This window comes from Panthera pardus, unplaced genomic scaffold (assembly GCF_024362965.1).
Source record: "Panthera pardus isolate Hobbes unplaced genomic scaffold, ASM2436296v1 HiC_scaffold_27, whole genome shotgun sequence".
Taxonomy (NCBI): domain Eukaryota; kingdom Metazoa; phylum Chordata; class Mammalia; order Carnivora; family Felidae; genus Panthera; species Panthera pardus.
In genome coordinates this window covers 26,184,199-26,200,520 of record NW_026526843.1, presented here as the reverse complement: position 1 = coordinate 26,200,520, position 16,322 = coordinate 26,184,199, and positions in this window count along the sequence as shown.

Genomic DNA, 16,322 nt, shown 5'->3' with positions numbered 1-16,322 from the left:
CCTGCCTAGGATCAGAAATCCCAGAATGTCATTTCTGCTGCATTTTATTGGTCAAAGCAAATTCCGCAGTCAGCCCAGATTCAAGGGGAGGGGAAATAGAGTGCACTTCTTGACAGGAGGAGCTACAGAATCACACTGCAAAGGGACAGGAAACAAGGAGAGGCATCATTCATTGGGAGCCATTTTTAACAATCATACAGCTGAAATGTCACTTCTTTGTTCCTTATTTGTGATACACACGCAGAGACCAAGAATGAGAGAGAGAGAGGGAGAGGGAGAGGGAGAGAACCATCACATTATCTCATGGACATGATCTCATTCTTGTGTCTATGTCTTTTTTTTTTTTAACATTTATTTATTTTTGAGAGAGAGAGAGAGAGAATGGGGGAGGGGCAGAGATAGAGGGAGACACAGAATGCGAAGCAGGCTCCAGGCTCTGAGCTGTCAGCACAGAGCCTGATGCGGGGCTCGAACCCACGAACTGTGAAATTATGACCTGAGCTAAAGTCAGATGCTCAACCAACCATATAGGCACCCCTCTGTGTCTATGTCTGTTCCCCTTACTATACTGTGGCAGACTCCTGACGCACTTGAAGGAGGCAGGGGGTTAGGAAACGAGTCTGAAAGAATACCTTTTAGTAATCGGATTTGGGGGAAGCTATACCGGCAAGATGCAGTTGGAAATATAGTTTAGGACTAGATTGTGGAGGCCCTTGAATGTCATGCTAAGGAATTTAGATTCTATCTTGCTAGCACTCAAAACCGAAGTCAAGAACATCTCTCCCCTGACTGCTTCTCCTATATTTCCTATCCTAGTGAATGGCAGAAGTGGAGACTCGTCTTCTACTCACCTCATCCAAATGGCCTCCAAGTGCTGCTTATCACAATTCTTAAATATCTCTTGACTGGGCCATACTCCATCTACACCGCCATACCATTAGCCCAGGGTCTGCCTCATCATCTCTCCTCTGACCTATCGTCACAGCCTGTTAACAGGTTTCCGTGATACTAGTCTCACCCCATTGTCCGTCCTCCACACTTCCACCAAAGTCATCTGCAGATGTTAGCCTCTTTATCACAAACCTTCATGGATTTCTATCACTCTCGAGATAGAGTTCAGTCTTTAGCACTGATTACAAGGGCCCTCCGTGATTTGGCCCCTGCCTAATCTCCCTCTACTCCCCCTCCACCCCCCCCACCCCCGCCGCCCTTTATATATTAGCAATCCAAACTTCTTGTAGCTTCTCAATCCATTCCATGCCTCCTTAGGTCTTGGTGCCTTTGCCCATGCTAGACTCTGTGTCAAAAAACGTTGCCCTCTTCTCTTGCCCTCTACCCCCCTGTCATTCTGTATGTATGAGGTGCCTCTCATCTGTGTTGTGATAGCACCTAGTTCTTATTGCTATCATAATAATGATACTTCTTGATCACTCACATACATGAATAACTCAATTCGCATACCGACCGCATGAAGGCAATCCTTACCGTGGCAGCTAGTACGTGACAGAGTTGGGATTTGAATCCAAGTGCCTGGCTCAAGGACCTACTATTGAAATCACTGTACTACTTTCCTGCTCAGGCAGAGCACACATCACACTGTATGGTAACTGTCAATTTGCCTGTAGGTCTCCCCCCATCTACTGTGAGTTTCTCGAGAATAGCAATTGTGTCACATTCATCTTTTTATCCTCAGAACCTAAAATAATGCCTGCCACATAATGGGCACTCTATAAATGTGCACTGAATGGATGGATGGACGAATGAATGAATGAATGACTCCTGAAACTTATGAATGATTCTTCTTACTCTGTTGTTTTAGCCATTTTTTAAAGATAAAAATGCCTACCGAACTAGACACATACTTTGATAAAGACCCAAATTATATTAAGGAAAAGAACAGAGGACTGCTCATAGGTGATAAATTTTCTGTTTACTGATGTTCTGTCAACAGTTTAAAAAATGCATGCAAAATCGTTTTATTAAGTAAAAACATACAACAGTGGAATGAAAAAGGCACTAGATAACAGCAAGAGTTTAATTCTTCCTTCAACTCCTCCCCATTAAGGTAAGAAATGAAATGAAGTCCACTATTAAGGTAATCCAGAGAGGGACACAAAGGCTGTCCAAAAAAGATATGTTTGACTAGAATGAAGATATTCATGATACATAGAAGTATAATGAAATGATACACTGGAAGGTGGCTTAGTTGTGGAAAGCGCATGTATTTTGCATCCTAATAAACCTGTGTTTGAATCCAGGCCCTGACGCTCCTTGGGCAAGTCACTTAAACTCTGAACCTCGGTTTTCCCATCTGTAAGTTGGGGGTGATAATATATATCTTAGAGGGATGTTATGAGATGTACAGATAAGGTGCCATGCCTAGTCCAGTGCTTGATGTAGAATAGGTTGTCGATAAATGGTAGTTTTACTTAGTACTTACTTGGTTCTTTATATGTCTCAAAGCGCTTTCATACGTATTGTCACAGAGTGAGTTAGGGATAGAGAAAGAAAATGTCATGAAAAGCTGCAGTGTACTATGGAAAAAGCACAGGGCTTGGAAACCATGAGACCCAGGACTGAATCCTGGCCTGACCATTTCGGAGCTTTGTGACCTAGGGCAAATTCCCTTAACCTCTCTGAACCTCGGTTTCCATATCTATAAAATAGGGGTGACAGTACCTAGTTACAAAATAAGGGAGTTTGTTCACCTATACCCAGGCCTGGATATAAATAAACCAATAAAATCAGGGGCACCTGGGTGACTCAGTGTCCAACCTGGGCTCAGGTCATGATCTCATGGTTCTTCGTGAGTTCGAGCCCCGAAATGGGCTCGCCATTGTCAGTGCAGAGCCCGCTTAGGTCCTCTGTCCCCCTCTCTTTCCACACCTCCCCTGCTCAGGCTCTCTTTCTCTCAAAAATAAAAACATTTAAAAAAACAATAAAATCAATCAGCATTTCATTTGTGAGCTCTGAAAATTCATACTTTATTTATTTTTTTTAAGTTTATTTTTGAGAGAGACAGAGACAGAATGCAAGTGGGTTAGGGGCAGAGAGAGAGGGAGACAGAATCCAAAGTAAGCTCCAGGCTCTGAGCTCAGTACAGAGTCCGACATGGGGCTAGAACTCACGAGCTGTGAGATCGTGACCTGAGCTGAAGTCGGAGGCTTAACTGACTGAGCCACCCAGGTGCCCCTGAAAATTCATACTTTATAGTTATGAACGATAATGAAATTTAAAAGTCACAAGCATCAGAAGACATAAATAATCTAGTGCAGTCCTAAAGACTTTGAGAAGACATTCTTGTAAAAAGAATACGAAGTAATATGGAAAACAAGAAGAATCTACCTTCTTATACTTGAAGTGGCTTCAGTAGTATCTGGATACTGAAAACAGGGTGTCTCAGTGGGTGCACCAGCAAAATGCAGGCCCTGCATCTGCAGAAGTGAGTTCTGGACTCTGAATTACGGTGATTTCCTCCAAAGGATAGCCACCCAGCAAAGCCCGTTTTGGATGAAGAGCTGATCCCCTGCCACATTATCTCTATCGCAAGTCTCTCTATCAAAAAGCAACTGTTGACAAGATTGCACACAAACCAAACAGACTAGCTTAAAACTTTGGAACCAGTTTTCATTAAACTAGTTCTTTGCCCTTGAAAGAATTATATACAATTGCACTTCTAGGTAGAGAAACATCCCCACGTGTGCACAAAGATATTTACTATACAACTGTTGTTAGTAGGGGCGCCTGGGTGGCTCAATTGGTTGTGCCTCCAACCTCTGCTCAGGTCATGATCTCACGATTGGTGAGTTCGAGCCCCATGTCCGGCTGTGTGCTGACAGCTCAGAGCCTGGAGCCTGCTCCAGATTCTGTGTCTCCCTCTCTCTCTGCCCCTTCCCCACTCGCATTCTGTCTCTCCCTCTCAGAAAATGAATAAACATTTTTTAAAAATTTAAAAAAGAACTGTCATTAACAGTAACAAATAGAAAACAATCTCCGTCTCCATCAATACAAGAATGACTAAATAAGGGGCGCCTGGGTGGCTCAGTCGGTTAAATGTCCGACTTCGGCTCAGGTCATGATCTCATGGTTCATGGGTTCGAGCCTCGCGTCGGGCTCTGTGCTGACAGCTCAGAGCCTGGAGCCTGCTTCGGATTCTGTGTTTCCCCCTTTTTCTGTCTCTCCCCCACTCACATTCTGTCTCTTTCTCTCTCTCAAAAATAAATTTAAAAATAAAAAAAAGAATGACTAAATAAAATGTAGCTGATTCAATGGAACACTATACGGTAGTTAAAAGTCACGAATTAGTGCATGTATCAACAGGGATAAATCTTAAAAACATAATGTTGAATGAAAACCACAAGTCACAAAAGGATATGTATAGCATGATACCTTTTATGTAACATACTACACTACTATTTATTTTTGTACCTATTTAGGTAAAAGTATTTAAAAGATTTATCTGGAAGGGGACACGTGGGTGGCTCAGTTGGTTAAGCGTCTGACTCTTGATTTCAGCTCGGGTCATGATCTCACGGTTCGAGAGATGCAGCCTTGCATCCGGCTCTCTGTAGACAGCGCGGAGACAGCTTGAGATTCTCTTTACCTCTCTCTCTGCCCCTCTCCTGCTCGTGCTCTCTCTCTCAAAATAAATAAATAAACATTAAAAAAAAGAAAAGATTTATCTGGAAGAATGCTCATCAAACTAAAAAATGTTTCTCTATGGGAAGAAGGGAGAGGGACAAGTTGGGAAAGTGGCCAAGGGGAGGGTCTGTGATGGTTAATTTTATGTGTCAACTTGACTAGACCACAGGGTTCCCAGATGTTTGGACAAACATTCTCGAGGTGTCTGTGCGAATGTTTTGGAATGAAATTAACATTTCAGTCAGGAGACTGAGTCCGGCAGATTGCCTTCCCCAATGTGGGTGGGCCTCATCCAATCAATTGAAGGCCTGACTAGAACAGAAAGGCCGACTCTTCCTCCTGCTTGATTGCTTAAGCTGCTTAAACTGAAACATTAGTTCTTGGCTCTCGAGGCTGTCAGCTCTCCCGAGTCTCCAGCTTGCCAACTACAGATCTTGGGACTTCTCAGCCATAATTGTGCTGAGCCAATTATTTATTTATTATTTACTTACTTATTTTTAAACAAGATTTTTTTAATGCTTATTTCTGAGAGTGAGAAAGTGCAAGTGGGGAGGGGCAGATAGAGAGAGGGGGACAGAGGATCAGAAGAGGGCTCTGTGCTGTTAGCAGAGAGCCTGATGCCCGGCTCGAACTCACGAACCACGAGATCATGACCTGAGCTGAAGTCGGATGCTCCACAGACCTAGGAGCCCTGTGCTGAGCCAATTCTTAATGATCAGTCTCTCTCCCTATCTATATATCTATGTATCTATGTATCTATCTATCTATCATCTATCTATCTCTCCACATATACATATACATAGTTATAGGTATAGGTATATGTATAGATATATAGATATCCCGTAAGTTCTGTTTCTCTGGAGAACCCTAATACAGAGATTTTAGCTTTATCCTTTTTAATGTTCTGGTTTTTTTGAAAGGAGAATGGATTCATGTGTTATATTTATTAACTTTATCTTCAAAGAACCAAAGTGTGTCAAGCCTGTCTTTTTATTCCCAGTTCACAGATAATGAAACTGAAAGGTTAAATGATTGCCTCAGTCTTTCTCCTTAGCTCCACATACACAATTCGAAGGGAAATTGTAAAGGCAAATGCAGCATTATAAAAGAAAAGTACCTAGAGCTCCTTGTTAGGACATAGAAATTGAAGGTATCATTTTTGATTTTTCCTTCTCACCTTCTTTTCTCAGATCTTCTACACCAAAGGGGTGAAGTCACACACATGGAGAAAGAGAGAGGAAGCAACAAATGTCTCATAAACACGGTAATTAACTCTATGTTACTTTCAAGATTTGAGGATGTGCCAAAAGTTGACCCCCAGAGTGTGGAGTGAATACTGCTTTGGAAATCATCGAGAATCAGTGCTTCAGAAACATAATTTACAGGCACAGTAGCTAGACAGCAAGATTTGCAGTGGAAAATTCCTCTCACTCCCAGGTTAAAGGATGGGGATAATTCTCCATCCTTTCTGGACAGGAAAAATGTGCTTGGAAATATGTAAGAGGAAGGCAGAAAAAAGTTTAAAGGGGGGAATCTACATGAATATTTATATGATCCTGAACTCTCTTGACTATTTGTAGGGAAAGATATATTGACATGAAATCTACTTGGAGGATTTTCTATTTTACTTAAAAGGGGAAAATAGCCATAAAACTGTTTCTTTCTCTTGTCAACAGCAGTAGAAACCCCCTTTCCACCAAATGAAGTAAAGGCTACCGTGTCTTAGATTTTGGGAGGTCTTGCGTAACTACTTGAATGTCTGTAAACAGGAAAATAGAATAGTCCCCCTTCTCTGCCACATCCCAAATCAATGGTTTGACCTTTAAATTAAAAATGTTGTATTAGTTGTTACAGAAGCAAAGTGCCCTATTATCCAAATAGAATCACATGTTTTTTCAAACTTGGTCATTTAAAAAAATTTTTCTTAATGTTTATTTATTTTTGAGAGAGACACAGAGAGTGTGAGTGGGGGAGGGGCAGAGAGAGAAGGAGACACAGAATCTGAAAGACGCTCCAGGCTCCCTGCTGGCAGCGCAGAGCCTGACGTGGGGCTCCAATCCACGAACTGAGAGATCACGACCTGAGCCGAAGCCGGAAGCTAAACCAACTGAGCCACCCAGGCACCTGTCAAACCTGGTCATTTATCAGAATACTTCCGAAACCTGATTTCAGAATTCTTCCTTTCCCTTGATTGAATAGAACCTTTTTAAACCATATAATTTAAAGGTATAAAAGAACAGCATTGCATTTAAGGAATTCCAAAATGGTTATGTGGACTTCTGGCTTGAACTTGGACATGATCTCTCAAGAGACTGCATATGTGGTACTTATATGATGTATGCTAGTGCTATTGTATTGAGAAGTTTTCATTCCTTTATCTGTAGAATCTAATGTTTTTAGAGTGTATCACTGAGCTTTTATGAAATACCCAAATGCATTTTAACTGAAATGAAAAAGGGTATCCGAATTTCACAGAATCTTTATTTATTTTGTATTATTTGAGATCAAAGACAAATAGTCTGGCTTTATAGTATTTCATTTCTTTTATTTATTTATTTATTATTTTTTAACATAATCATTGGTCTTTTTTTTTTAATTTATTTATTTTGAGAGACAGAGACAGCGTGAGTGAGGGAGGGGCAGAGAGAGAGAGGGAGAGAGAGAGAGAGAGAGAGAGAGAGAGAGAGAATCCCAAGCAGGCTCTGTGCTGCCAATGCAGAGCCAACATGGGGCTTGAAGTCATGAAACCATGAGATCATGACCTGAGCCGGAGTCAAGGGTCAGAGGCTTAACTGACTGAGCCACCCAGGTGCCCTCATTTCTTCTTTTTGAAACTTCTTTTTTAAAGTAATCTCTAGGTGGGGTTCAAACTCACGACCCTGAGATCAAGAGATGCATGCTCTTCCTACTGAGCCAGCTAGGCGCCCTATAACTTCTGTTTTTAAAATTATGGAATGTTTTACATATACAGAAAAATATAGAGAATGATATTATAAACTCCCATCTGCCTGCTGCCCGGGTTGTCAAATCTTAAGTTTCCCATATTTACTGAAGATCCTTTTTTAAAAAAAGAAAGAAAAGAAATACGACTTTACAGATACAGTTGAGATTTCCTGCCTCCATTTATTTCCCATCTCCCTTTCTCATAAGTAGCCACAATCATGGATTTGGTGACTTTCTTTTTTTTTTCTTAAATTTTTTTAAATCTTTATTTATTTTTGAAAGAGTGAGAGAGAGACAGAGTGAGAGCAGGGGAGGAACAGAGAGAGAGGGAGACACAGAATCCGAAGCAGGCTCCAGGCTCCGAGCTGTCAGCACAGAACCGGACTTGGGGCTTGAACCCACCAACCGTGAGCTCATGACCTGAGCCAAAGTCGGACACTTAACCGACTGAGCCACCCAGGTGCCGCTTGGTGACTTTCATTTCCATGCACCTTTTCGTATTTTTATCACATGGGTGTATATCTATAAATGTATAGAACATTGTTTTGCCTATTTTAAACTTTATTAAATGGCATCATACAATCAGTAGTAGAGGCAGTATAATGCAATGAATAAGAGCACCAAGGGGCGCCTGGGTGGCTCCGTAGGTTGAGCGTCCGACTTCGGCTCAGGTCATGATCTCACGGTTGGTGAGTTTGAGCCCGCCTCGGGCTCTGTGCTGACAGCTCAGAGTCTGGAGCCTGCTTCGGATTCTGTGTCTCCCTCTCTCTCTGCTCCTTCCCCGCTCATGGTCTGTCTCTCTCTCTCTCTCCTTCAAAAATAAAAAAAAATAAAAATAAAATTTCAAAAAAAGAAAAAAAAGAGCACCAATATTGGAGCCAGAGGTGCTCTGGAATTTCTGCTGTACATGTTACTAGTTGTGTGACCTCGGAGAAATTACTTAATCTCTCTGTGCCTCATTTTTCTCATCTATAAAATGGAAATTCATAAAAAATATTTAACTTATAAGGTTGTTTTAAGGATTAAATGAGTTGATACGTGTAACACTTAGAACATAATAAACTAAGCATGTTAGCCATTACTCTGCACCTTGATTTTTTTTTACCTAACATTTTTCAGATTCACCCATGTTGATTCATGTAGCATTAGTTCATTTCCACTACTACAAAGTATTGTCATAAGAACATATTGCAATATATCTCCTCTTCTGTGATACACACGTAGGTCGATTCCATTAGAAAAAATGCTGCAATGAGCATTCTTGTAGATGTTTTTTGTGCGCATATATACAAAAGTTTCTCTAGAGTTCTTCATCTTTAACTTTCTTTTTTTTTTAAGTTTTTACTTTTTTAGTAATCTCTACACCCAACATGGGGCTCAAACTCATGACCCCAAGATCAAGAACTCTTCTGAGTGAGCCAGCCAGGCACCCCTCATCTTTAACTTTCTAGAAAGATACATTTTTAGAAAATATGGCTTTGATTTCTTTTTCACAGGCAAAGGAACAATGTGTCTCATCCATTTCAATGTCTCCAAAATCAATAGTCATATTGTACACCTGAAACTAATATAACAGTGTATATTAATTACACTTGAATAAAATATATGTATAGATTTAAAAAACCAGTAGTCTTTGTGACTTTCTAACCATTTGCAGCTGCCCTGTTGAGCATCAAAATCACAGTCTGGTTAAAGTGATGATGTCATGACAGCAAATACTGGTCTTATTGGTTTTTTTCATTGCCTTTTAATTTTCACACACTGCAATCTGCAAACTGAAAGTGTAGAACCTGACCTCCAATCAAAGAGCATGCCATTTCTTATGCTTTGTATAAAATCCGATTTTTTCATGCAAAGTGATTGATCATTGTACTTGAAAGGTCATTATACTTCAAAGGTTTTTGAGGTCTGTGTCACAACAGTTGTAACTAATGAATGTCTTTTCAAACTCCATTTTGTTATTTCTTCTTGGGAAGAGACTGAATTGGTCAAGTGGGTGTTATATTGGCCTTAACTTGCTGAATGGTAGGCTGTAAACCTTAAGAATGTTTGGACAACTCATAAAGGGATAAAGACCCCAGTTGAAATGTCTCTGATGATTGGGATCTTAGACTGCTAACCTCATTAAGTTTCATCTGGTAGTCCCTTTGAAAATTCATTCAAATTTTATCATTTTCTCATCCTGAAGATTGTAGGGAAGTGTTATTTTTTTTTTAAAAATAGGGACAACTTCCTTTTTTTTTTTTCAAACAACTTCTGATAGTCATTATTTCTTGCATTTTCTTGTGCCAGTAATTGATATGCTTCTCTTTTAAGAATATCTAAATGGCTATAATGTTTTGCCTTGTGAAGTGACTTTAAATGGATTCTCAAAGTGTTCTGTAAACCGTATTTAAATCTGAAAGAATAAAACCTCAGTAGAGATTCCAAAGCTGATCTCATTTTATGATTTGGCTCCTAGACATTTGGATGTCCCACCCTCTGTGAAACAAGCCGTCTACTTTCATTGTTGGTAGCCAGCTCTTCATTTACAGCTCTAAGAAAATATGTCAGGTTTTATGGCTTCGTAAATAAATCTAAAAGCATCTTTGAAAAAAAGAAAAAGTCTGTGTGAAAGGCATTCCAAACTAATGGATATATCAAATGTCTATTGAGCACCAAGTTTGACTTATCTACTGTGCTGGATAGATGTCCCTATTCTCAAAATGAGTAAGCACACTAAGTTTGGCCAGCAAGTAGAAGGCTATGATCCAGTATCTAAAAGTGGTCTGGAAAGTGTGTTCCCAGTGGTGTAGAGAAATAGCCTAGGGTTTGGAGAATGAGAGGACTGGGGTGTTGCTCCTAGCTCTGTCACTGGACCCTGTGTTATACTGAGGACATTGATCTCTTGACTCTTCAGTTCCTCCTCTGAAAAATGAAGGAGTCAGTCTGGATGCTCTTCTACGTATCTTCTAGACAACTCTATGAACTGTAAGGAAGGGACCAATGTGGAATGTAGTATTCAAGAGAGACATTATGGAGAACACGAAGCTTCACAAAGTCCTGTGAAGGATTCAGATGCTTGGGAGGCAGTGTTCGGGCATAACTAAATCGGTTTTTACTGCTAGATGTGATTGCTTTTAGTTTACAGTGTACAATAAATAATTGCAAAACTAGAATAATGTACATATTTACCTACTTTCCTGGGTAGATATGTTTGAAATGTATTTTCAGATGATTAGAGGATGGCATATGAAAATATATTATCATTACTATAATTGTTGAGATTTAACATCATTAGGTTTTTTGAATGTATCAACTCAGGTTAAAAGGAAAATAGAATTAAATTAATTCTATCAATTATAACACACAAAAAAGTCATGACTCTGGACATTATCTTTGACTTTGATCCATGGCAAATACGTTTTAACAACTGGCTCTCCGTGGGGGAAAAATAGCCCTGATCTCTCGCATTTGCTGATTTGCATGGCGTAAATGCCCTCACCGTGTCTGATTTCAAGATCCCAATGTGAGGTCACGAACTGAAGTCGGGAAGACATGTGCACACTCAGCTCTTGTGAGCCAGTGCTAGCAGGCTCTAGCACACCACCATAGTATGTAACATGGATATAAGGAATATATTTACCTTTCTTTCTGACCCATTTGAGTATAAGTTGCTGACACAATGCCCCTTTTACCCTTACATAGTGCAGTGTGTATCTCTCAAGAATAAAGACATCTTGTGGCACCTCTTCACCTCCATCGGTGAAGCATGCAACTCTTGATCTTGGGGTTGTGAGTTTGAGCCCCACATTGGGTGTGGAGATTACTTAAAAAGAAAAAAAAAATGAAGACAACCTCCCAATAACTACAGTATAATTATCAAAATCGGTAAATTAATATTGTTACAATATTATTATATAATCTAAATAGATCTTATTCAAATTTTGCCAGTTGTCCCAATAATACCCATTATAGTTTAAAAAAAGGGTGTGGTCCATCTAATCCAGGGTTGTCTACATTTTGGGGATAAGATGTATTTTTTCAGAAGTTTCTCCTTCCACTTTGCAATTCTCCCTTCATCTTTTCTTCATACCTCTTAATCTTTCCACGAGGAGTTCTAGCATTAATTTCTAGTGTCTAACATTAGAAGTGCTATCAACATATAACAACAGTAAACTTGCTACCAATGATACACATCAAGTGCTTACAGTGGTTCTGGTGTTTGAATTTTACTTAATGTTGGTAGTTAGTAATAACAAATGCACTTAAATTCAAGGAATAGTCTTTGTTGTTATTAATGGTAGTGTCCTTCCTAGTCATTAATATGGTCTTAGCTTTATGAGCCTGCATGCGTGCCAATAAAAGAGAGTCTTAAAAAAGAGACAGTCTTATTGGAGGTCCTGGGCAATGCTAATTTTAACCAAATGACTTCCAGCTGTATATGGAAATAGGTAAAAAATATATTTATTTTGGGGGCACCTGGGTGTCTCAGTCGGTTAAGCCTCCGACTTTTGGTTTCAGCTCAGGCCATGATCTCACGGTTCATGAGTTCGAGTCCCGAGTTGTGCTCTGTGCTGACCACGTGGAGCCTGCTAGGGTTCTCTGTCTCTCCCTCTCTCTGCCTCCTCCCACCCCCTGCCTCTCTCTTTTCTCTCTCAAAAATAAACATTTAAAGGAACTTTAAAAAATATTTATTCTTGGGTGCGTGTCTGTTATTCTGCTAACAAGAATGCTTCTGCTTACAGTACTATTTCTATAAAAAGTAGTATCCACCAAGGAGTTCCACAGAACAACAAACAAAATGAATAATGTAATCAATTAATGTGTATAGGTTTATTTTTTTATTAAAAATTAAAAAAAAAATTTTTAATGTGTATTTTTGAGAGAGAGAGAGAGAGACAGAGCATGATTGGGGGAGGGGCAGAGAGAGAGAGGGAGACACAGAATCCGAAGCAGGCTCCAGGCTCCAAGCTGTCAGCACAGAGCCCTATGCGGGGCTGGAACCCATGAACCCTGAGATCATGACCTGAGCCGAAGCTCAACCAACTGAGCCACGCAGGCGCCCCTTAAAACATTTTTTAATGTTTATTTTTGAGAGAGAGAGACAGAGACAAAGACAGACAGAGCTTGAGTGGGGGAGGGGCAGAGAGAGGGAGACAGAATCTGAAGCAGGCTCCAGGCTCTAAACTGTCAGCACTGAGCAGGACGTGGGGCTCAAACCCACGAACCGAACCGTGAGATTATGACCTGAGCCGAAGTCAGTCGCTTAACCAAATGAGCCACCGAGGTGCCCCAAATGTGTATAGGTTTCAACTGATAAATGTCTCTGGAACATATTGAAAAATCCTGCATCACAACAGGGCCTTTAAAATAATCCATAGGTCTGAAGTGATAGGTTTGCGTGTGCCTTGATGTCTTTTCTGTTGTTGTTTTTTAAATGCTGGCACTCAAAAAATAATGCAAATGTCATCTGTCTGCACAACAAATCCTATGACATGTTTAACTACTTAATACAAATAACTAGGACCAGTGCCAGCATTAAGTGATGAAAGAATTAGCTGCTGATAGGAATGGATTATTTTGGCTAGTATTTCTCAAATGATTGAAGCAGAAGGCAGAAGGTCGTTTTTTCCTTGAAATTTCCAGATATTCAGACTAAATTTCTACTTTGCTTCCATGGAGATCTGGACATTCAGTGAAAGCTATGTCTTTATATGCAAAAAAAAAAAAAAAAAAAAAAGTTGAATGGATGATCAAATAAAGACAAAACAAAGACGTTCACTGTAATTACCTTCTTTCAGGCCAAAAAGCAGCACATGTGCCCTGTCTAAACCCTGAATACATTTTTACTTCCACTGCTTAGTCTAAGCCTCATCACCTTGAAAGAGGACTTCAACTACCTCCATTTTGACCTTAAACTTTCTAATTGATTAAATTCTTTCCAGCTTATCTCTTAACTCAGGCAAAAGACCCGGTGGGCAAAGCATCCCGTGATGGGAACTGAAATTACCCCCTAAAGCAATAAGGACTGCCCTGACGCCAGCAAGACCCCTTAAATCCCAAGACAACAATCGACCTGACCTTTCCTGCCCACCTGCACGTACCCACTGACCTTTGTCTCACATTTTCCTTATATGAACCTGGAAGGATTTTCAGCACTGGAGACAGTCTTGGAGACATTAGTCCACTGTCTTCCCGGTGTTGGCCTCACTGAGATGGATTCCTTTCTAGTTTCATCGCCAGTGCCTTCGGATTTTGTTAGAGGCAAGTGCTGAACTTGGTCTGTTTGGGATCCTCAGCGCCAGTTGCCCTTGTGCCCATGCACCCTGGCTACAACCTTTTAGATTGTCTATCCCTTTCCGATCCGTCATCCAGAGACGCCTTTCTAAAATGTCAAACTGAGCATGTTGCGTCCATGGCACACCGTTGCCTATAGGTACCAAGCTCCCTCCTTTACATGGGCATTCCAAGGGGCCCCTGTGATCGGGATCCTGCATACATCTCCAGCATAAACTTCTCCAGCTCTCCTTTTAACAGAGCTCTCTGCCCTCCACTTCCGAGTCGTTAGCCAAACGATTTGTAGTTCCAGGAGGAGAGGGGCTCTCTCTTGTGACTTTCTGTGCCTTTGTTCACACTCCTCCCAGAGTAAAGCTCTTTATCTTTTGTTTGCCTAATGAACACTATGTAATTTCAACTCTTACCTTCCTTATAAAGCCTTTTCTAACTCATGCCCACATTCACCTTTGTACACACATTCTATTTCGTCAATCTTCTGTAGTAGCACCTATAACACTTGATTGGATTTATTTGATCCTGACTATCTTTTCTTAACAGGTTGCAAGCTCTTTGAGGTCAAGCACCATGAATTATTCATCTTTGTGTCTCCAGCCCCTAGCCTATTCTGTGTCTGGCACATGGGAGGTACTCAGTAAATACTGTTGAATGAAGAACAGTTGTAACTAAAATTGTCCAGATAGCTACTATCCCGTATGTAGCCACTCGCCACATATAGGTATTTACATTTATATTTTAATTAAAATGAAAAATGAGGTTCTTCAGTCACACTGGCCACATTTCAAGTGCTCAGTAGCTACTTGTGTGTATCATACTGGACAGCCCAGATAACAGAAATTTCCATCATCGCAAAAGGTCCTAATACATAGTGCTGATCTGGAAAATTCTTTATTTTCCTGTTTCAATTTAATAAACATTGATTTTCTGCTATAGGCTAACATTTGTGCTAGGCGTGGTGGTTATCGCAAATGTGAACAAAATGTGAATACTATTATGATTATTTGCAAGGCATTTGAAATCTGGTAGGAGGAAGCCTTGTAAAATGAGAGAGATTATTTCCATATTGGGACATAAGGCTTCATGGAGATTTTCTCATTTAAACTGGGCATTTAAGGATGGAGAGTATTTGAGTAGGGCAAATCTTAGGAAAGGAGAGAAAATAGTGTGAGCAAATGTACAGAGGTGGGAAAGTACTAGGAAAATGGGAAGTAATTTAGTTCCCTTAGAATATATGGTATATGAGCTGGGAGTAGTCGTTTAGTTTATTAATTCATTCCTCGAATCATTCAACAAATAGTTTTTGAGCACCTATCCTGTTTCAGGCTCTATACTAGGTCCTGGAGGGGTGCCTGGCTGGCTCAGTTCCTACAGCACAGAACTTGATCTCAGGGTCGTGAATTCAAGCCCATGTTGGGAGTGGAGCCTATTTTTTAAAAAAAAAAAAAATGTATATATATATATATCACACACAAACACACATACATACTGAGTGCTGGGGATAAACAGAGACTATACAGACATCGCCCCAGCAGAGTTCACAGTTATGAGTGATGAGATTTGGATAAAACTATGGAAGGCACTGAAAACTACCCTAAAGAGTTTGTACTTTGCTCCTCCGGCCCTCACACTCAAAGTGCGGACTTTAGACCAGCAGCATGGGCTGGGCATGACCTGCGAGTTTGTTAGAAATGCAGAATCTCGGGTCCCACCCTAACCTCAAACCTACTGAATCAGAATTTGCACTTTAGCAAGATCTCCAGATTATCCTCAAGCACGTTAACGTTTGAGGAGCATTGTTGTAGGCCAACTGAGCCAATAAGAGAGTATGCAAGTGAATGAATTAAAGTAAAGGAGTAAGGATGTAGGAAGTAAGTAAGCATAAAAGTAGGAAGTGAGGTGGTATTCTAATCAGTATTGGGTTGAAAGCAAAAGAAACTGGACGTGGGCCTATTACTGTAGAATGAGATGAGAAATGGGAGGGGTTGGATGTGAGAGACAATCAATCTTTTGTATACAGGCACAGCTTCCGCTCCATGAACTCATACTGGAAATATTGTCTGTTATTCAAAGTGAAAAAAAATCAGCAAATTCAATAATATGGTATCTGAGATGTCTTAGAAGGTGCCAGCTATTCGTTTTAGAAAAGGCTTATTGGTATATCTACTTCCTGTTGACGCCACAGGTCCATAGTGTACTCCTGAGTGTCAAAGTATCAGGCCCTTAATCTTATACAAGTTCATACAGGGATTATGATAAGGAATTCAGAAATTAAATCACTATATCAAAGTTCACAAAAAGCTGATTTATAAACAAGAAATTCAATTGATAGAAATTTTTAAAAAACATTTCTTAATGTTTGTTTATTTTTGAGAGAAAGACAGAGAGAGACAGAGAGAGAGAGAGAGAGAGAGAGAGAGAGAGAGAGTGGAGTAGGGGCAGAGAGAGAGGGAGACACAGAATCT